The sequence below is a fragment of the Salmo salar genome, chromosome 17 (assembly GCF_965601325.2).
Source record: "Salmo salar chromosome 17, fSalSal1, whole genome shotgun sequence".
NCBI classification, from domain to species: Eukaryota; Metazoa; Chordata; class Actinopteri; order Salmoniformes; family Salmonidae; genus Salmo; species Salmo salar.
The window spans coordinates 77,739,119-77,761,397 of NC_138307.1; the positions used below are offsets into that span (position 1 = coordinate 77,739,119).

The window sequence follows — 22,279 nt, forward strand, 5'->3', positions numbered from 1 at the left end:
CCGGCTTCCACCCCGGCTTCCACCCCGGCTTCCACCCCGGCTTCCACCCTGGCTTCCACCCTGGCTTCCACCCTGGTTTCCACCCTGGTTTCCACCCTGGCTTCCACCCTGGTTTCAATGCATTAAACTCATTGCAGCTAATATCTATTAACCCTGACTTCCACCGTGGCTTCCACCCTGGCTTCCACTGTGGCTTCCACCCTGGCTTCCACCCTGGCTTCCACCCTGGTTCCACCCTGGCTTCCACCCTGGTTTCCACCCTGGTTTCAATGCATTAAACTCATTGCAGCTAATATCTATTAACCCTAACTTCCACCCTGGCTTCCACTGTGGCTTCCACCCTAGCTTCCATGCAACAAACTCACTGTATTTATTAACTATTAACCCTGCCTTCCACCTGGCTTCAGCCCTGGTTTCCCTCCTGGCTTCCACCTGGCTTCAGCCCTGGTTTCCCTCCTGGCTTCCACCTGGCTTCAGCCCTGGCTTCCACCCTGCCTTCCATGCATCAAACTCACTGTATTTATTATCTATTAACCCTACCTTCCACACTGGCTTCCACCCTGGCTTCAGCCCTGGCTTCCACGCTGGCTTCAGCCCTGGCTTCCACGCTGGCTTCAGCCCTGGCTTCCACGCTGGCTTCAGCCCTGGCTTCCACCCTAGCTTCCACCCTGGCTTCCACCCTAGCTTCCACCCTGGCTTCAGCCCTGGCTTCCATGCATCAAACTCACTGCAACTCATATCTATTATGTTTAGCTTCCTGCTTGTATTCCTACTTTCTTTGGGTTTTCTGAGTTCTTCAGAACTGTATCTATATAACGAACTACCTGTCTGCCTGAGAAAGTCACATCTTTTGGCTGGCTGCTCTTGCTGTCACTCATAGCTGGAAGAGCTGTGAGTGGATGGCCATGCTCAGGGTCCTGCCTCCAGCAGTGCTGAGTTGTAGACAGGAAGCGTACAGGTAAAGCTGCCAGTACATAGACTCTGGGCAGAATAGCCACAAGCACTGAGTTATATTACTGCTGAGCAGAAAGATTACAGTACAGTTGACTCACACTGTTGCCTTTTGAATAATTAGAATAGGTTTAACAACGGGAATTAGCTTTGGTGGTTTCATTATTAACACTTGTATAGTAGACAGGATTGTTAACATCTCAGTTTGGAACAAACAGGATGCAGGGCAGGTCTAATCCCCTCCCCATTAGCCTTCTGATCGTTAGGTCAGGCCTAATCCCCTCCCCATTAGCCTTCTGATCGTTAGGTCAGGCCTAATCCCCTCCCCATTAGCCTTCTGATCGTTAGGTCAGACCTAATCCCCTCCCCATTAGCCTTCTGATCGTTAGGTCAGGCCTAATCCCCTCCCCATTAGCCTTCTGATCGTTAGGTCAGGCCTAATCCCCTCCCCATTAGCCTTCTGATCGTTAGGTCAGGCCTAATCCCCTCCCCATTAGCCTTCTGATCGTTTTGTCAGGCCTAATCCCCTCCCCATTAGCCTTCTGATCGTTAGGTCAGGCCTAATCCCCTCCCCATTAGCCTTCTGATCGTTAGGTCAGGCCTAATCCCCTCCCCATTAGCCTTCTGATCGTTTTGTCAGGCCTAATCCCCTCCCCATTAGCCTTCTGATCGTTAGGTCAGGCCTAATCCCCTCCCCATTAGCCTTCTGATCGTTAGGTCAGGCCTAATCCCCTCCCCATTAGCCTTCTGATCGTTAGGTCAGGCCTAATCCCCTCCCCATTAGCCTTCTGATCGTTAGGTCAGGTCTAATCCCCTCCCATTAGCCTTCTGATTGTTAGTGTCTGCTATCTGCTGTTGTCTGAGGGCCAGATTAGGTGGTGGTGTAATCCAGGGTGGATATCCTGCTACTGGACCAGCAGCCCACTACACTACAGCCTGGATCAATCCGTCTTATTTAAATGGAGCCCAGAGGGGCCTTTCTCTATGGTACATGCAGTGAACTCAGTGTTGAACTGCAGTCGCTGGTTCAAGCCCTCTGTTCCTGAGAGAGCAGCGGCAGAAAGGCAACAACATACCATTATAGACAGCAACAACATACCATTATAGACAGCAACAACATACCATTATAGACAGCAACAACATACCATTATAGACAGCAACAACATACCATTATAGACAGCAACAACATACCATTATAGACAGCAACAACATACCATTATAGACAGCAACAACATACCATTATAGACAGCAACAACATACCATTATAGACAGCAACAACATACCATTATAGACAGCAACAACATACCATTATAGACAGCAGAATCACAAAACGACATTGGCCATGTGCACTACACACTACACACTACAAATGCAGTGTCTAGTCCATTGTGTGGTGTAGTGGGTAGTTGTGTACAGTGTCTAGTCCATTGTGTGGTGTAGTGGGTAGTTGTGTACAGTGTCTAGTCCATTGTGTGGTGTAGTGGGTAGTTGTGTACAGTGTCTAGTCCATTGTGTGGTGTAGTGGGTAGTTGTGTAGTGTCTAGTCCATTGTGTGGTGTAGTGGGTAGTTGTGTACAGTGTCTAGTCCATTGTGTGGTGTAGTGGGTAGTTGTGTCAGTGTCTAGTCCATTGTGTGGTGTAGTGGGTAGTTGTGTACAGTGTCTAGTCCATTGTGTGGTGTAGTGGGTAGTTGTGTAAGTGTCTAGTCCATTGTGTGGTGTAGTGGGTAGTTGTGTACAGTGTCTAGTCCATTGTGTGGTGTAGTGGGTAGTTGTGTACAGTGTCTAGTCCATTGTGTGGTGTAGTGGGTAGTTGTGTAGTGTCTAGTCCATTGTGTGGTGTAGTGGGTAGTTGTGTACAGTGTCTAGTCCATTGTGTGGTGTAGTGGGTAGTTGTGTACAGTGTCTAGTCCATTGTGTGGTGTAGTGGGTAGTTGTGTACAGTGTCTAGTCCATTGTGTGGTGTAGTGGGTAGTTGTGTAGTGTCTAGTCCATTGTGTGGTGTAGTGGGTAGTTGTGTACAGTGTCTAGTCCATTGTGTGGTGTAGTGGGTAGTTGTGTAGTGTCTAGTCCATTGTGTGGTGTAGTGGGTAGTTGTGTACAGTGTCTAGTCCATTGTGTGGTGTAGTGGGTAGTTGTGTAGTGTCTAGTCCATTGTGTGGTGTAGTGGGTAGTTGTGTAGTGTCTAGTCCATTGTGTGGTGTAGTGGGTAGTTGTGTAGTGTCTAGTCCATTGTGTGGTGTAGTGGGTAGTTGTGTACAGTGTCTAGTCCATTGTGTGGTGTAGTGGGTAGTTGTGTACAGTGTCTAGTCCATTGTGTGGTGTAGTGGGTAGTTGTGTACAGTGTCTAGTCCATTGTGTGGTGTAGTGGGTAGTTGTGTACAGTGTCTAGTCCATTGTGTGGTGTAGTGGGTAGTTGTGTACAGTGTCTAGTCCATTGTGTGGTGTAGTGGGTAGTTGTGTAGTGTCTAGTCCATTGTGTGGTGTAGTGGGTAGTTGTGTACAGTGTCTAGTCCATTGTGTGGTGTAGTGGGTAGTTGTGTACAGTGTCTAGTCCATTGTGTGGTGTAGTGGGTAGTTGTGTACAGTGTCTAGTCCATTGTGTGGTGTAGTGGGTAGTTGTGTACAGTGTCTAGTCCATTGTGTGGTGTAGTGGGTAGTTGTGTAGTGTCTAGTCCATTGTGTGGTGTAGTGGGTAGTTGTGTACAGTGTCTAGTCCATTGTGTGGTGTAGTGGGTAGTTGTGTACAGTGTCTAGTCCATTGTGTGGTGTAGTGGGTAGTTGTGTACAGTGTCTAGTCCATTGTGTGGTGTAGTGGGTAGTTGTGTACAGTGTCTAGTCCATTGTGTGGTGTAGTGGGTAGTTGTGTAGTGTCTAGTCCATTGTGTGGTGTAGTGGGTAGTTGTGTAGTGTCTAGTCCATTGTGTGGTGTAGTGGGTAGTTGTGTACAGTGTCTAGTCCATTGTGTGGTGTAGTGGGTAGTTGTGTACAGTGTCTAGTCCATTGTGTGGTGTAGTGGGTAGTTGTGTACAGTGTCTAGTCCATTGTGTGGTGTAGTGGGTAGTTGTGTAGTGTCTAGTCCATTGTGTGGTGTAGTGGGTAGTTGTGTACAGTGTCTAGTCCATTGTGTGGTGTAGTGGGTAGTTGTGTACAGTGTCTAGTCCATTGTGTGGTGTAGTGGGTAGTTGTGTACAGTGTCTAGTCCATTGTGTGGTGTAGGATGTTCATGTCTCAGAGATGCACTGTGTCAATGCAGGCGTTGATATCTGTTAACACAGCAGTCTGTTAGCTGGCTAGAAACCTTCATTACATAGCTGATCAGATTCACATGTACTGAATCAACATGATATTACAGTCATAGAGGGGTAATGTAACAACATGATATTACAGTCATCGAGAGGTAATGTAACAACATGATATTACAGTCATAGAGGGGTAATGAAACAACATGATATTACAGTCATAGAGAGGTAATGTAACAACATGATATTACCGTCATAGAGGGGTAATGAAACAACATGATATTACAGTCATAGAGGGGTAATGTAACAACATGATATTACAGTCATAGAGAGGTAATGTAACAACATGATATTACCGTCATAGAGAGGTAATGTAACAACATGATATTACAGTCATAGAGGGGTAATGTAACAACATGATATTACAGTCATAGAGGGGTAATGAAACAACATGATATTACAGTCATAGAGAGGTAATGTAACAACATGATATTACAGTCATAGAGAGGTAATGTAACAACATGATATTACAGTCATAGAGAGGTAATGAAACAACATGATATTACAGTCATAGAGAGGTAATGTAACAAGATGATATTACAGTCATAGAGAGGTTATGAAACAACATGATATTACATTCATAGAGAGGTAATGAAACAACATGATATTACAGTCATAGAGAGGTAATGTAACAAGATGATATTACAGTCATAGAGAGGTAATGAAACAACATGATATTACATTCATAGAGAGGTAATGTAACAAGATGATATTACATTCATAGAGAGGTAATGTAACAACATGATATTACAGTCATAGAGAGGTAATGAAACAACATGATATTACAGTCATAGAGGGGTAATGTAACAACATGATATTACAGTCATAGAGGGGTAATGTATCAACATGATTTACAGTCATAGAGGGGTAATGTAACAACATGATATTACAGTCATAGAGGGGTAATGTAACAACATGATATTACCGTCATAGAGGGGTAATGTAACAACATGATATTACAGTCATAGAGGGGTAATGAAACAACATGATATTACAGTCATAGAGAGGTAATGTAACAACATGATATTACAGTCATAGAGAGGTAATGTAACAACATGATATTACAGTCATAGAGGGGTAATGTAACAACATGATATTACAGTCATCGAGAGGTAATGTAACAACATGATATTACAGTCATAGAGGGGTAATGTATCAACATGATTTACAGTCATAGAGGGGTAATGTAACAACATGATATTACAGTCATAGAGAGGTAATGTAACAACATGATATTACAGTCATAGAGAGGTAATGTAACAACATGATATTACAGTCATAGAGAGGTAATGTAACAACATGATATTACAGTCATAGAGGGGTAATGTAACAACATGATATTACAGTCATAGAGAGGTAATGTAACAACATATATTACAGTCATAGAGAGGTAATGTAACAACATGATATTACAGTCATAGAGGGGTAATGTAACAACATGATATTACAGTCATAGAGAAGGTAATGTAACAACATGATATTACAGTCATAGAGAGGTAATGTAACAACATGATATTACAGTCATAGAGGGGTAATGTAACAACATGATATTACAGTCATAGAGAGGTAATGTAACAACATGATATTACAGTCATAGAGAGGTAATGTAACAACATGATATTACAGTCATAGAGGGGTAATGTAACAACATGATATTACAGTCATAGAGAGGTAATGTAACAACATGATATTACAGTCATAGAGAGGTAATGTAACAACATGATATTACAGTCATAGAGAGGTAATGTAACAACATGATATTACAGTCATAGAGAGGTAATGTAACAACATGATATTACAGTCATAGAGGGGTAATGTAACAACATGATATTACAGTCATAGAGAGGTAATGTAACAACATGATATTACAGTCATAGAGAGGTAATGTAACAACATGATATTACAGTCATAGAGGGGTAATGTAACAACATGATATTACAGTCATAGAGGGGTAATGTAACAACATGATATTACAGTCATAGAGAGGTAATGTAACAACATGATATTACAGTCATAGAGGGGTAATGTAACAACATGATATTACAGTCATAGAGGGGTAATGTAACAACATGATATTACAGTCATAGAGAGGTAATGAAACAACATGATATTACAGTCATAGAGAGGTTATGAAACAACATGATATTACAGTCATAGAGGGGTAATGTAACAAGATGATATTACAGTCATAGAGAGGTAATTCAATAATAGAATAAAAGGCACAGAGATTCAGGTCATATCTCTCTGTATCTCTTCTCTGAAATGTCAACAGCAGGGGCATACAGGCGGGAGGCGTGTGTGTGTGTGTGTGTGTGTGTGTGTGTGTGTGTGTGTGTGTGTGTGTGTGTGTGTGTGTGTGTGTGTGTGTGTGTGTGTGTGTGTGTGTGTGTGTGTGTGTGTGTGTGTGTGTGTGTGTGTGTGTGTGTGTGTGGTGTTGCACTGCCAGTGAGACAGCGGGCAACCGGGGGAGTCCTGCAGCTCAATGAGTCAGCATGGCAGGAGAGAGAGAGAGAGAGATATGGTGACAGTTGAGGGAGGGAGAAGGGAAGGGATAGAGAGAGAGGGATGGATGGAGCGATAAAGAGAGCTTGATGGTGACAGTTGGAAGGAGGGAAAGGGAACATTGAGTGAGAGAGAGGTAGGGAGGGTGGGAGAGAGATAGAGAGGGAGAAACGGATGGAGAGAGAGGGAGATTGTATTATCCAGACTGTCTTGGGGTTAGAGTCTGAAGGTCCCTGTATTATCTTGGGGTTAGAGTCTGAAGGTCCCTGTATTATCCAGTCTGTCTTGGGGTTAGAGTCTGAAGGTCCCTGTATTATCCAGTCTGTCTTGGGGTTAGAGTCTGAAGGTCCCTGTATTATCCAGTCTGTCTTGGGGTTAGAGTCTGAAGGTCCCTGTATTATCCAGACTGTCTTGGGGTTAGAGTCTGAAGGTCCCTGTATTATCCAGACTGTCTTGGGGTTAGAGTCTGAAGGTCCCTGTATTATCCAGTCTGTCTTGGGGTTAGAGTCTGAAGGTCCCTGTATTATCCAGTCTGTCTTGGGGTTAGAGTCTGAAGGTCCCTGTATTATCCAGTCTGTCTTGGGGTTAGAGTCTGAAGGTCCCTGTATTATCCAGTCTGTCTTGGGGTTAGAGTCTGAAGGTCCCTGTATTATCCAGACTGTCTTGGGGTTAGAGTCTGAAGGTCCCTGTATTATCCAGTCTGTCTTGGGGTTAGAGTCTGAAGGTCCCTGTATTATCCAGACTGTCTTGGGGTTAGAGTCTGAAGGTCCCTGTATTATCCAGTCTGTCTTGGGGTTAGAGTCTGAAGGTCCCTGTATTATCCAGTCTGTCTTGGGGTTAGAGTCTGAAGGTCCCTGTATTATCCAGTCTGTCTTGGGGTTAGAGTCTGAAGGTCCCTGTATTATCCAGACTGTCTTGGGGTTAGAGTCTGAAGGTCCCTGTATTATCCAGTCTGTCTTGGGGTTAGAGTCTGAAGGTCCCTGTATTATCCAGTCTGTCTTGGGGTTAGAGTCTGAAGGTCCCTGTATTATCCAGACTGTCTTGGGGTTAGAGTCTGAAGGTCCCTGTATTATCCAGTCTGTCTTGGGGTTAGAGTCTGAAGGTCCCTGTATTATCCAGTCTGTCTTGGGGTTAGAGTCTGAAGGTCCCTGTATTATCCAGTCTGTCTTGGGGTTAGAGTCTGAAGGTCCCTGTATTATCCAGTCTGTCTTGGGGTTAGAGTCTGAAGGTCCCTGTATTATCCAGACTGTCTTGGGGTTAGAGTCTGAAGGTCCCTGTATTATCCAGTCTGTCTTGGGGTTAGAGTCTGAAGGTCCCTGTATTATCCAGACTGTCTTGGGGTTAGAGTCTGAAGGTCCCTGTATTATCCAGACTGTCTTGGGGTTAGAGTCTGAAGGTCCCTGTATTATCCAGTCTGTCTTGGGGTTAGAGTCTGAAGGTCCCTGTATTATCCAGACTGTCTTGGGGTTAGAGTCTGAAGGTCCCTGTATTATCCAGTCTGTCTTGGGGTTAGAGTCTGAAGGTCCCTGTATTATCCAGTCTGTCTTGGGGTTAGAGTCTGAAGGTCCCTGTATTATCCAGTCTGTCTTGGGGTTAGAGTCTGAAGGTCCCTGTATTATCCAGACTGTCTTGGGGTTAGAGTCTGAAGGTCCCTGTATTATCCAGACTGTCTTGGGGTTAGAGTCTGAAGGTCCCTGTATTATCCAGTCTGTCTTGGGGTTAGAGTCTGAAGGTCCCTGTATTATCCAGTCTGTCTTGGGGTTAGAGTCTGAAGGTCCCTGTATTATCCAGTCTGTCTTGGGGTTAGAGTCTGAAGGTCCCTGTATTATCCAGACTGTCTTGGGGTTAGAGTCTGAAGGTCCCTGTATTATCCAGTCTGTCTTGGGGTTAGAGTCTGAAGGTCCCTGTATTATCCAGACTGTCTTGGGGTTAGAGTCTGAAGGTCCCTGTATTATCCAGTCTGTCTTGGGGTTAGAGTCTGAAGGTCCCTGTATTATCCAGTCTGTCTTGGGGTTAGAGTCTGAAGGTCCCTGTATTATCCAGTCTGTCTTGGGGTTAGAGTCTGAAGGTCCCTGTATTATCCAGTCTGTCTTGGGGTTAGAGTCTGAAGGTCCCTGTATTATCCAGTCTGTCTTGGGGTTAGAGTCTGAAGGTCCCTGTATTATCCAGTCTGTCTTGGGGTTAGAGTCTGAAGGTCCCTGTATTATCCAGTCTGTCTTGGGGTTAGAGTCTGAAGGTCCCTGTATTATCCAGTCTGTCTTGGGGTTAGAGTCTGAAGGTCCCTGTATTATCCAGACTGTCTTGGGGTTAGAGTCTGAAGGTCCCTGTATTATCCAGTCTGTCTTGGGGTTAGAGTCTGAAGGTCCCTGTATTATCCAGTCTGTCTTGGGGTTAGAGTCTGAAGGTCCCTGTATTATCCAGTCTGTCAGTGTGGTTTTCCTACATTCTCTCTGTGTTCTATTGGCTCATTCACAGCTGCCTCCATCAGCAGAATATAATGGCTCTGCCTTCTGAGAGAGAGACATGTTAATTGTGTTCAGTGGGAGAGAGAGAAAGAGAGGGAGGGAGGAGAAGGGGAGGAGAGGAGAGAGAGAAAGAGAGGGAGGGAGGAGAAGGGGAGGAGAGGAGAGAGAGAAAGAGAGGGAGGAGAGAGAGAGAGAGGAAGAGCGACATGTTCCCACACATTATTTTGTAACTGTTCCCAGGTCAGTCACTTCAGGCAGTAGAGGGACATGCCTGGTCCCACTGTGTCAGAGCCATGAGGAAGTTCCAGCCCAGTGCACTAATGCAACTGTCAAACCATTCTGGCTCTGTAAGGCAGCAGGCTCACCATGACAGACCCAGTGATTCCCAAGGGACTGACAGGCTGAGCTGAGACCACTGTTGCTGGTTTAGGGAAGTGGTCTGGAGAATCACCAACTTACCTGTCTGTCTTCAAGACACTGTGCACTCAGACAGAGACAGGGAATCAGACATCTCCTCTCACCTAGCTCTACCAGCGACCTGAGTTCCTGGGCTGCAATGAGAGTTCAGGTGTAGACACAGCTCATCTCTCTTCTCCATCCATTCTCTCCTTAGGGTCGGCACCAATCACTAAATGGGGGTTGGTGGAAGTCTTTACAGTACTGTATTCTCTCCATTCAGCTGTGTACTGTATTCTTTCCATTCAGCTGTGTACTGTATTCTTTCCATTCAGCTGTGTACTGTATTCTCTCCATTCAGCTGTGTACTGTATTCTCTCCATTCAGCTGTGTACTGTATTCTTTCCATTCAGCTGTGTACTGTATTCTCTCCATTCAGCTGTGTACTGTATTCTCTCCATTCAGCTGTGTACTGTATTCTCTCCATTCAGCTCTCTACTGTATTCTCTCCATTCAGCTCTCTACTGTATTCTCTCCATTCAGTTCTCTACTGTATTCTCTCCATTCAGTTCTGTACTGTATTCTCTCCATTCAGCTCTGTACTGTATTCTCTCCATTCAGCTCTCTACTGTATTCTCTCCATTCAGCTGTGTACTGTATTCTCTCCATTCAGCTGTGTACTGTATTCTCTCCATTCAGCTGTGTACTGTATTCTCTCCATTCAGCTCTGTACTGTATTCTCTCCATTCAGCTGTGTACTGTATTCTCTCCATTCAGCTGTGTACTGTATTCTCTCCATTCAGCTGTGTACTGTATTCTCTCCATTCAGCTGTGTACTGTATTCTCTCCATTCAGCTGTGTACTGTATTCTCTCCATTCAGCTCTGTACTGTATTCTCTCCATTCAGCTGTGTACTGTATTCTCTCCATTCAGCTGTGTACTGTATTCTCTCCATTCAGCTGTGTACTGTATTCTCTCCATTCAGCTGTGTACTGTATTCTCTCCATTCAGCTCTGTACTGTATTCTCTCCATTCAGCTCTCTACTGTATTCTCTCCATTCAGCTCTCTACTGTATTCTCTCCATTCAGCTGTGTACTGTATTCTCTCCATTCAGTACTGTATTCTCTCCATTCAGCTGTGTACTGTATTCTCTCCATTCAGCTGTGTACTGTATTCTCTCCATTCAGTTCTGTACTGTATTCTCTCCTTTCAGCTCTGTACTGTATTCTCTCCATTCAGCTCTCTACTGTATTCTCTCCATTCAGCTGTGTACTGTATTCTCTCCATTCAGCTGTGTACTGTATTCTCTCCATTCAGCTCTCTACTGTATTCTCTCCTTTCAGCTCTGTACTGTATTCTCTCCATTCAGCTGTGTACTGTATTCTCTCCATTCAGCTGTGTACTGTATTCTCTCCATTCAGCTGTGTACTGTATTCTCTCCATTCAGCTCTCTACTGTATTCTCTCCTTTCAGCTCTGTACTGTATTCCCAGTCAGACTCCGAGCATCTCAGCTAGTCTGACTCATAATGGTTGCATAACAGATAGAGTTGAACTGTGTTGTAGCTGGCCTCATTCTTCTCACTGTCTGTAAGTCACCTCAGGACTGCTGAGGAGGGCCGTTATAGCTACATTCACTGAGGTGCTAAATTCCACAAACATTGAAGCACATTCATGAGTCGGTTTGTTTTTGTTGACCGTATGAGAGATTGAGAGATCCAGCTATTAAGACCTTTTATCTGGTCATGATCCAGCTATTAAGACCTTTTATCTGGTCATGATCCAGCTATTAAGACCTTTTATCTGGTCATGATCCAGCTATTAAGACCTTTTATCTGGTCATGATCCAGCTATTAAGACTTTTTATCTGGTCATGATCCAGCTATTAAGACCTTTTATCTGGTCATGATCCAGCTATTAAGACCTTTTATCTGGTCATGATCCAGCTATTAACACCTTTTATTTGGTCATGATCCAGCTATTAAGACCTTTTATCTGGTCATGATCCAGCTATTAACACCTTTTATCTGGTCATGATCCAGCTATTAACACCTTTTTATCTGGTCATGATCCAGCTATTAACACCTTTTATCTGGTCATGATCCAGCTATTAACACCTTTTATCTGGTCATGATCCAGCTATTAACACCTTTTATCTGGTCATGATCCAGCTATTAAGACCTTTTATCTGGTCATGATCCAGCTATTAACACCTTTTATCTGGTCATGATCCAGCTATTAACACCTTTTATCTGGTCATGATCCAGCTATTAACACCTTTTATCTGGTCATGATCCAGCTATTAAGACCTTTTATCTGGTCATGATCCAGCTATTAACACCTTTTATCTGGTCATGATCCAGCTATTAACACCTTTTATCTGGTCATGATCCAGCTATTAACACCTTTTATCTGGTCATGATCCAGCTATTAACACCTTTTATCTGGTCATGATCCAGCTATTAACACCTTTTATCTGGTCATGATCCAGCTATTAACACCTTTTATCTGGTCATGATCCAGCTATTAACACCTTTTATCTGGTCATGATCCAGCTTTTAAGTCAAGATCTACTAGTGGATGTAGTGTGATAAGGCCAAGCCCTGTGTGTGTATGTCCCAAACCTCTTCTATCATTGGTGAGGGAGGAAGCTGGCAATGTTCCTGTGTGTGTGTGTGTGTGTCGTGTGTGTGTGTGTGTGTGTGTGTGTGTGTGTGTGTGTGTGTGTGTGTGTGTGTGTGTGTGTGTGTGTGTGTGTGTGTGTGTGTGTGTGTGTGTGTGTGTTTATTCTCCTGAGTCCCAGTATCTTACCATCACACAGCAGAATACATCCTATGACCCTCAAGGTTGACCTGGTGTCCTGATTAATCATGCCCCCTGGTATATGTGGTGACCAGAGTGACAGCATGCCTTCTGCTTCCTGTCTGTCATCCAATCCCATGGCATGAATACATAATCACTGTCATTGTTATATTAGCATGTCCTGTTGCTATTGATTTAATAAGGAACCAGCTATATAGACAGCAGGTCAGGGATGCTTGGTCGACTTTTATCTCTCTCCATCTCTCCATCTCTCTCCACTGCTCCATCTCTCTCCATCTCTCTCCATCTCTCTCCATCTCTCATCCATCTCTCTCTACATCTCTCTCCATCTCTCTCCATCTCTCCATCTCCACTGCTCCATCTCTCTCCATCTCTCTCCATCTCTCTCCACTGCTCCATCTCTCCATCTCTCTCCATCTCTCTCCACTGCTCCATCTCTCCATCTCTCTCCATCTCTCTCCACTGCTCCATCTCTCCATCTCTCTCCATCTCTCTCAATTCAATTCAAGGGGCTTTATTGGCATGGGAAACATGTTAAAAAGTAGATAATAAACAAAAGTTGAATAAATAATAAAAATGAACAGTAAACATTGCAAAAGAATAAAGCCATTTCATATATCATATTATGTATGTGTGCAAATGGTTAAAGTACAAAATGGAAAATAAATAAACATAAATATGGGTTGTATTTATAATGGTGTTTGTTCTTCACTGGTTGACCTTTTCTTGTGGCAACAGGTCACAAATCTTGCTGCTGTGATGTCACACTGTGGTATTTCACCCAGTAGATATGGGAGTTTATCAAAATCGGGTTTGTTTTGTAATTCTTTGTGGATCTGTGTAATCTGAGGGAAATATGTGTCTCTAATATGGTCATACATTTGGCAGGAGGTTAGGAAGTGCAGCTCAGTTTCCACCTCATTTTGTGGGCAGTGTGCACATAGCCTGTCTTCTCTTGAGAGCCGGGTCTGCCTACGGCGGCCTTTCTCAATAGCAAGGCTATGCTCACTGAGTCTGTACATAGTCAAATCTTTCCTTAAGTTTGGGTCAGTCACAGTGGTCAGGTATTCTGCCACTGTGTACTCTCTGTTTAGGGACAAATATCATTCTAGTTTGCTCTGTTGTTTTGTTAATTCTTTCCAATGTGTCAAGTAATTATCTTTTTGTTTTCTTATGATTTGGTTGGGTCTAATTGTGCTGCTGTCTTGGGGCTCTGTGGGGTCTGTTTGTGTTTGTGAACAGAGCCCCAGAACCAGCTTGCTTTAGGGGACTCTTCTCCAGGTTCATCTCTGTAGGTGATGGCTTTGTTATGGAAGGTTGGGGAATCGCTTCCTTTTAGATGGTTGTAGAATTTAACATCTCTTTTCTGGATTTTGATAATTAGTGGGTATCGGCCTAATTCTGCTCTGTATGCATTATTTGGTATTTTACATTGTACAAGGAGGATATTTTTGCAGAATTCTTCATGCAGTGTCTCAATTTGGGGTTTGTCCCATTTTGTGAATTCTTGGTTGGTGAGCGGACCCCAGACCTCACAACCATAAAGGGCAATGGGTTGTATAACTGATTCCAGTATTTTTAGCCAGATCCTAATTGGTATGTCAAATGTTATGTTCCTTTTGATGGCGTAGAAGGCCCTTCTTGCCTTGTAGTCTCTTCTTCTCTCTCTCTCTCTCTCTCTCTACTCATTCTCTGTCTCCTCTCTCTCTCTCTCTCTCTCTCTCTCTCTACTCATTCTCTGTCTCCTCTCTCTCTCTCTCTCTCTCTCTCTCTCTCTCTCTCTCTCTCTCTCTCTCTCTCTCATGACTTGTCTTTCTTCATCTCTCCTCTCATCTTCTCCACACTGCTGATTGATGTTGGATGCAGGGAGCTCGATAGCATCTTTACCTCCTGTCTTTTTTTCTCCCTCTCTCTTTCCTTGAGTTGCGATGTCACTGGGCATGAAAGTCAATTCAGGGGGAGAAATGATTGCTTGAGCAGCAGAAGGGAAGGGGTGTGTGTGTGCCTGAGGACACCACAGTGGTGCCAGCTGGTACACTAACAGTAGTACAAGGATCTGTTCTTCTCTGGGTCAGGGAGTGTTGTAGTCAGGTCCTGTTCTTCTCTGGGTCAGGGAGTGTTGTAGTCAGGTCCTGTTCTTCTCTGGGTCAGGGAGTGTTGTAGTCAGGTCCTGTTCTTCTCTGGGTCAGGGAGTGTTGTAGTCAGGTCCTGTTCTTCTCTGGGTCAGGGAGTGTTGTAGTCAGGTCCTGTTCTTCTCTGGGTCAGGGAGTGTTGTAGTCAGGTCCTGTTCTTCTCTGGGTCAGGGAGTGTTGTAGTCAGGTCCTGTTCTTCTCTGGGTCAGGGAGTGTTGTAGTCAGGTCCTGTTCTTCTCTGGGTCAGGGAGTGTTGTAGTCAGGTCCTGTTCTTCTCTGGGTCAGGGAGTGTTGTAGTCAGGTCCTGTTCTTCTCTGGGTCAGGGAGTGTTGTAGTCAGGTCCTGTTCTTCTCTGGGTCAGGGAGTGTTGTAGTCAGGTCCTGTTCTTCTCTTGGTCAGGGAGTGTTGTAGTCAGGTCCTGTTCTTCTCTGGGTCAGGGAGTGTTGTAGTCTGGTCCTGTTCTTCTCTGGGTCAGGGAGTGTTGTAGTCAGGTCCTGTTCTTCTCTGGGTCAGGGAGTGTTGTAGTCAGGTCCTGTTCTTCTCTGGGTCAGGGAGTGTTGTAGTCAGGTCCTGTTCTTCTCTGGGTCAGGGAGTGTTGTAGTCAGGTCCTGTTCTTCTCTGGGTCAGGGAGTGTTGTAGTCAGGTCCTGTTCTTCTCTGGGTCAGGGAGTGTTGTAGTCAGGTCCTGTTCTTCTCTGGGTCAGGGAGTGTTGTAGTCAGGTCCTGTTCTTCTCTGGGTCAGGGAGTGTTGTAGTCAGGTCCTGTTCTTCTCTGGGTCAGGGAGTGTTGTAGTCAGGTCCTGTTCTTCTCTGGGTCAGGGAGTGTTGTAGTCAGGTCCTGTTCTTCTCTGGGTCAGGGAGTGTTGTAGTCAGGTCCTGTTCTTCTCTGGGTCAGGGAGTGTTGTAGTCAGGTCCTGTTCTTCTCTGGGTCAGGGAGTGTTGTAGTCAGGTCCTGTTCTTCTCTGGGTCAGGGAGTGTTGTAGTCAGGTCCTGTTCTTCTCTGGGTCAGGGAGTGTTGTAGTCAGGTCCTGTTCTTCTCTGGGTCAGGGAGTGTTGTAGTCAGGTCCTGTTCTTCTCTGGGTCAGGGAGTGTTGTAGTCAGGTCCTGTTCTTCTCTGGGTCAGGGAGTGTTGTAGTCAGGTCCTGTTCTTCTCTGGGTCAGGGAGTGTTGTAGTCAGGTCCTGTTCTTCTCTGGGTCAGGGAGTGTTGTAGTCAGGTCCTGTTCTTCTCTGGGTCAGGGAGTGTTGTAGTCAGGTCCTGTTCTTCTCTGGGTCAGGGAGTGTTGTAGTCAGGTCCTGTTCTTCTCTGGGTCAGGGAGTGTTGTAGTCAGGTCCTGTTCTTCTCTGGGTCAGGGAGTGTTGTAGTCAGGTCCTGTTCTTCTCTGGGTCAGGGAGTGTTGTAGTCAGGTCCTGTTCTTCTCTGGGTCAGGGAGTGTTGTAGTCAGGTCCTGTTCTTCTCTGGGTCAGGGAGTGTTGTAGTCAGGTCCTGTTCTTCTCTGGGTCAGGGAGTGTTGTAGTCAGGTCCTGTTCTTCTCTGGGTCAGGGAGTGTTGTAGTCAGGTCCTGTTCTTCTCTGGGTCAGGGAGTGTTGTAGTCAGGTCCTGTTCTTCTCTGGGTCAGGGAGTGTTGTAGTCAGGTCCTGTTCTTCTCTGGGTCAGGGAGTGTTGTAGTCAGGTCCTGTTCTTCTCTGGGTCAGGGAGTGTTGTAGTCAGGTCCTGTTCTTCTCTGGGTCAGGGAGTGTTGTAGTCAGGTCCTGTTCTTCTCTGGGTCAGGGAGTGTTGTAGTCAGGTCCTGTTCTTCTCTGGGTCAGGGAGTGTTGTAGTCAGGTCCTGTTCTTCTCTGGGTCAGGGAGTGTTGTAGTCAGGTCCTGTTCTTCTCTGGGTCAGGGAGTGTTGTAGTCAGGTCCTGTTCTTCTCTGGGTCAGGGAGTGTTGTAGTCAGGTCCTGTTCTTCTCTGGGTCAGGGAGTGTTGTAGTCAGGTCCTGTTCTTCTCTGGGTCAGGGAGTGTTGTAGTCAGGTCCTGTTCTTCTCTGGGTCAGGGAGTGTTGTAGTCAGGTCCTGTTCTTCTCTGGGTCAGGGAGTGTTGTAGTCAGGTCCTGTTCTTCTCTGGGTCAGGGAGTGTTGTAGTCAGGTCCTGTTCTTCTCTGGGTCAGGGAGTGTTGTAGTCAGGTCCTGTTCTTCTCTGGGTCAGGGAGTGTTGTAGTCAGGTCCTGTTCTTCTCTGGGTCAGGGAGTGTTGTAGTCAGGTCCTTCTTTTTTGTTTCCCTTGAGTCTTGACTTTCACTCACCCCTCAGTATGTGATCACACCATCCTTTCTTCTGCTCCTCATCTGTCCTGTGTGTTGTGTGTGTTTGCTCTTGTCTGTGTGTGTATGAGAGAGACAACGTCATTCATTCAGCACCACTCACAGATGGCTGATGTTGCTTAGTAACCAGGTCCTCTGTGGAATCATGACAGACTGTCCCTTCGTTGTCGAGAGAGAGAGAGAGAGAGAGAGAGAGAGAGAGAGAGAGAGAGAGAGAGAGAGAGAGAGAGAGAGAGAGAGAGAGAGAGAGAGAGAGAGAGAGAGAGAGAGAGAGAGAGAGAGAGAGAGAGAGAGAGAGAGAGAGAGAGAGAGAGAGAGAGAGAGAAAGAGAGAAAAATATCAGCTCCTTCACCACTCCACCAGGACTCTAACCTCCTCCCTGTAGGCTGTCTCGTCGTCGTTGGTGATCAGGCCTACCACTGTTGTGTCGACAGCAAACCTTTATCGTTCAGTTCCAATCGCTCAGTTTCAATCTTACATCAAATACCTGGCATAGAAAATTCTTGACTGATTTAGTTACCCAGTCGTGGGTGAACAGGGAGTACAGGAGGGGGATGAGCACACACCCACGCGTGGCAGAGGTGTTGTTGCCTACCACCTAGGGTCGGTCCCGTCAGGAAATCCAGGATCCAGTTGCACATGGAGGAGTTCAGAACCAGGGCCCTGAGCTTGGTGACGAGCTTGGAGAGTATACTATGGTGTTGAAGGCTGAGTTGTAGTCCATGAACAGTATTCCCACATAGGTATTCACATAGGTATTCCTCTTGTCCCGGTGGGATGGGCGGGGTGGATATATTTTTGGACTCTATTCAAGTTGTCGGGTAAGGTGGAGCTGATATGGTCCTTGACTCTTAAAGCCCTTCATGATGACAGAGGTGAAGCTACAGGGTGATAGTCATTTGGTTCAGTCAGCTTGTTTAGGTACAGGAACAATGGTGGCCATCTTGAAGCATGTGGGTCAGCAGACTGGGATAGGGAGAGATTGAATATGTCTGTGAACACTCCTGACAGATTATCTGCGCATGCTCTTAGGACGTGGCTCGGGATGCCATCTGGGCCGGCAGCCTTGCGTGAGTTTACACACTTGAAAGATTTACTCGAGAACCCACAATCCTCTTGAGCCTGCGTCTGTGGGTCGCTGTGGTTTTTCTCGAAGCATGCAAAAAAAGAGTTTTCCCAGCAAACCAGGAACATTCCCAGAACATTAGCTAAGATTCCATTAAGTTCTAGTTAGGATTTTATCTAACAGTAGGATGATAACATCCCAAAAACATTGAGAGAATGCTTTTGATAACCAAATATTTGTATTTGTCAAAATAAATGTCTAAATGAAATATCCTTGGAATATTCTCCTAACATTTACTAAAATGTTGTACACAACATCTGTAACAACTATTACAGAATATTGTTCAAAAGTTCTCATTTGGTTTCCAGGTTATGTAATAACACAATGTACCAGGAATGGTTTCCCAGCAAACCAAAATTGGTTCTGTGAAAGTTCACCTTTAAAAAATGGCACCCGATATAATTTGAGACGCTTGATATGGTCCCCCCTGGTTTATTTTTTATTTCCATGGGTTAGTTACTGTATGTCTAAGAAGGTTAAAAAGGACACATGGAGTTCCTGATGGACCATACTGCCATGGCTATATAGGGAAGTAATAAGATGTAAGATAGCTTCCCTCTTGGAACAGACGAAAACAAACCTGGTTTGGGAACCAAACATTGCAGCTTAAAACCCAACGTCAACATATGACGTGTATTAAATATGGTTGTGATTGGATGGTTACATTTAACTGCTGTTCAAATGTTCTATGAATGAAATAGTGTACAGATTGTCAACATATGAAGAGTATAAATAAATCTGGTTGTGTATGATTAAATGCTGTTCAAATGTCCTATGAATGAAATGAGAATGCAATGTCATCTACAAGACAGTCCTCAGATGTGAATTCTCATTAAATCTGGAAACTTCATGGGGATGTATTCCAATCTGCTTTCATCTGCATGCTGACAATGATGTGGTGATATTAGGTAAAGCTTATATATATATATATATATTCTAAACGTTCTTGAAATGTTCTGAGGACCTCCAAGACAACGTAAAATGTACATTTCGTGAACATACTGTAAATGGAATATTATGTTAAACCTAAAACATATATGCTATGACCTTCTTACAACATTAAGGGAATGTCCTGTGCAACCTAATTTTGTATGAACCTATCTCTTGTAATGTACCTACACTGTTCCCACAACCTAATTAAATGTTCTGGGAACCTTTAAAGAACTCAGAAACGCTGTTCTGTCAACATTCTTGCAACATCAAAGGAATGTTTTGTGCATCGTGATACAAACATTATCTGACCGTCAGCACAACTGGACAGCTTAGGTGTTTTGGGAATCTCTTCTCATATACCCACAATGTTCCCACAATGTTCCCACAATGTTTTAGGAACTTTTAAAGCACAAAAACACGTTCTGGGAATGTTCTTGCAAATGTTTTTTGCAACCTAATAGAAACATTTTAACAAGCAACACAACTGTGTTTTGGGACCATATCTCTCAGCATGTCCACACAACGTTCCCAATACCTAATGAAACATACTTGTAATTATGTCTCCAGAGAAACTTCAATTCGAATAAAGGTCAGTTTTATTAAATTACTATGGGAGGAATTAGGTGTTTTTGTCTGGGGTCAAAATGAGCCCAAAGGAATTGTTTTTATTTATTTATTTCACCTTTATATAACCAGGTAGGCTAGTTGAGAACAAGTCCTTTATTTAACCAGGTAGGCAAGTTGTGAACAAGTCCTTTATTTAACCAGGTAGGCTAGTTGAGAACAAGTTCTCATTTACAATTGCGACCTGGCCAAGATAAAGCAAAGCAGTTCGACAACATACAAAAACACAGAGTTACACATGGAGTAAAACAACATACAATCAATGATACAGTAGACAAAAATAAGACTATATACAATGTGAGCAAATGATGTGAGATAAGGGAGGTAAAGGCAAAAAAAGGCCATGGTGGCAAAGTAAATAAAGTATAGCAAGTAAAACACTGGAATGGTAGATTTGTAGTTTGAAGAAAGTTCAAATTTAAAATATAAATAATATGGTGCAAAGGAGCAAAATAATAAATAAAATAAATAAATACAGTAGGGGAAGAGGTAGTAGTTTGGGCTAAATTATAGATGGGCTATGTACAGGTGCAGTGATCTGGGAGCTGCTCTGACAGCTGGTGCTTAAAGCTAGTGAGGGAGATAAGTGTTTCCAGTTTCAGAGATTTTTGTAATTCGTTCCAGTCATTGGCAGCAGAGAACTGGAAGGAAAGGCAACCAAAGGAGTTGGCTTTAGGGGTGACCAGAGAGATATACCTGCTGGAGCGCGTGCTACAGGTGGGTGCTGCTATGGTGACCAGTGAGCGGAGATAAGGCGGGACTTTACCTAGCAGGGTCTTGTAGATTACCTGGAGCCAATGTGTTTGGCGACGATTATGAAGCGAAGGCCAGCCAACGAGAGCATACAGGTCGCAGTGGTGGGTAGTATATGGGGCATTGGTGACAAAACGGATGGCACTGTGATAGACTGCATCCAGCTTGTTGAGTAGGGTATTGGAGGCTATTTTGTAAATGACATCACCGAAGTCGAGGATTGGTAGGATGGTCAGTTTTACGAGGGTATGTTTGGCAGCATGAGTGAAGGATGCTTTGTTGCGAAATAGGAAGCCAATTCTAGATTTAACTTTGGATTGGAGATGATTGATGTGAGTCTGGAAGGAGAGTTTACAGTCTAACCAGACACCTAGGTATTTGTAGTTATCCACAAAGTCAGAACCGTCCAGAGAAGTGATGCTGGACAGGCGGGCAGGTGCAGGCAGCGATCGGTTGAAGAGCATGCATTTAGTTTTACTTGTATTTAGGAGCAGTTGGAGACCACGGAAGGAGAGTTGTATGGCATTGAAGCTCGTCTGGAGGGTTGTTAACACAGTGTCCAAAGAAGGACCAGAAGTATACAGAATGGTGTCGTCTGCGTAGAGGTGGATCAGAGATTCACCAGCAGCAAGAGCGACATCATTGATGTATACAGAGAAAAGAGTTGGCCCAAGAATTGAACCCTGTGGTACCCCCATAGAGACTGCCAGGGGTGCGGTGGGATTCGAAATGGTCGGTAATCTGTTTGTTGACTTGGCTTTCGAAGACCTTAGAAAGGCAGGGTAGGATGGATATAGGTCTGTAGCAATTTGGGTCAAGAGTGTCACCTCCTTTGAAGAGGGGGATGACAGCAGCTGCTTTCCAATCTATGGGAATCTCAGACGACACGAAAGAGAGGTTGAACAGGCTAGTAATAGGGGTTGCAATAATTTCGGCAGATAATTTTAGAAAGAAAGGGTCCAGATTGTCTAGCCCAGCTGATTTGTAGGGGTCCAGATTTTGCAGCTCTTTCAGAACATCAGCTGAATGGATTTGGGAGAAGGAGAAATGGGGGAGGCTTGGGCGAGTAGCTGTGGGGGGTGCAGTGCTGTTGAATGCAGTAGGGGTAGTTAGGTGGAAAGCATGGCCAGCCGTAGAAAAATGCTTATTGAAATTCTCAATTATAGTGGGCTTATCGGTGGTGACAGAGTTTCCTATCCTCAGTGCAGTGGGCAGTTGGGAGGAGGTGTTCTTATTCTCCATGGACTTTACAATGTCCCAGAACTTTTTAGAGTTTGAGTTGCAGGAAGCAAATTTCTGTTTGAAAAAGCTAGCCTTGGCGTTTCTAACTGCCTGTGTGTATTGGTTTCTAACTTCTCTGAAAAGTTGCATATCGCGGGGGCAGTTCGATGCTAATGCAGAACGCCACAGGATATTTTTGTCTTTGTTAAGTGCAGTCAGGTCTGGGGAGAACCAAGGGCTATATCTGTTCCTGTTTTAAAGTCCATACTGATACAGAAACACTAAACATGCTCTGATTAAAACACTGAGGAAAGATACACTGCTTCTGTAGTATTAGTTATTTAAGCAATAAGGCCCGAGGGGTTGTGGTATATGGCCAATATACCACGGAGCACGACGCAATGCGGAGTGCTTTTACACAGCCCTTAGCCGTGGTATATTGGCCATATATCACAAAGGTGCCTTATTGGTGCCTTATTGCTATTATAAACTGGTTACCAATGTAATTAGAACAGTAAAACACATGTTTTGTCATACCTGTGGTATACCTTCTGATATACCACGGCTGTCAGCCAATCAGCATTCAGGGCTCAAACTACCCAGTTTATAATAAGGTATAACAAAATGCTGTGTCCAGTTAGACTAGTCATTCCACTAGATGGTACTGCTGCTGTAATAAATACAGTGCACAGGAAGAAATACATGTGTCTGGAATATACAGTACAATCAGAACTATATAGTACAATCAGAACTA

General features: G+C 44.4%; 1 protein-coding gene across 1 annotated transcript in view; it reads left to right on the forward strand.

The window, feature by feature from the left end:
• LOC145861340 (ELKS/Rab6-interacting/CAST family member 1) overlaps nt 1-22,279 on the forward strand; it is a 293,504-nt gene that overhangs the window by 136,036 nt on the left and 135,189 nt on the right. The gene's annotated exons all lie outside the window — the stretch shown is intronic.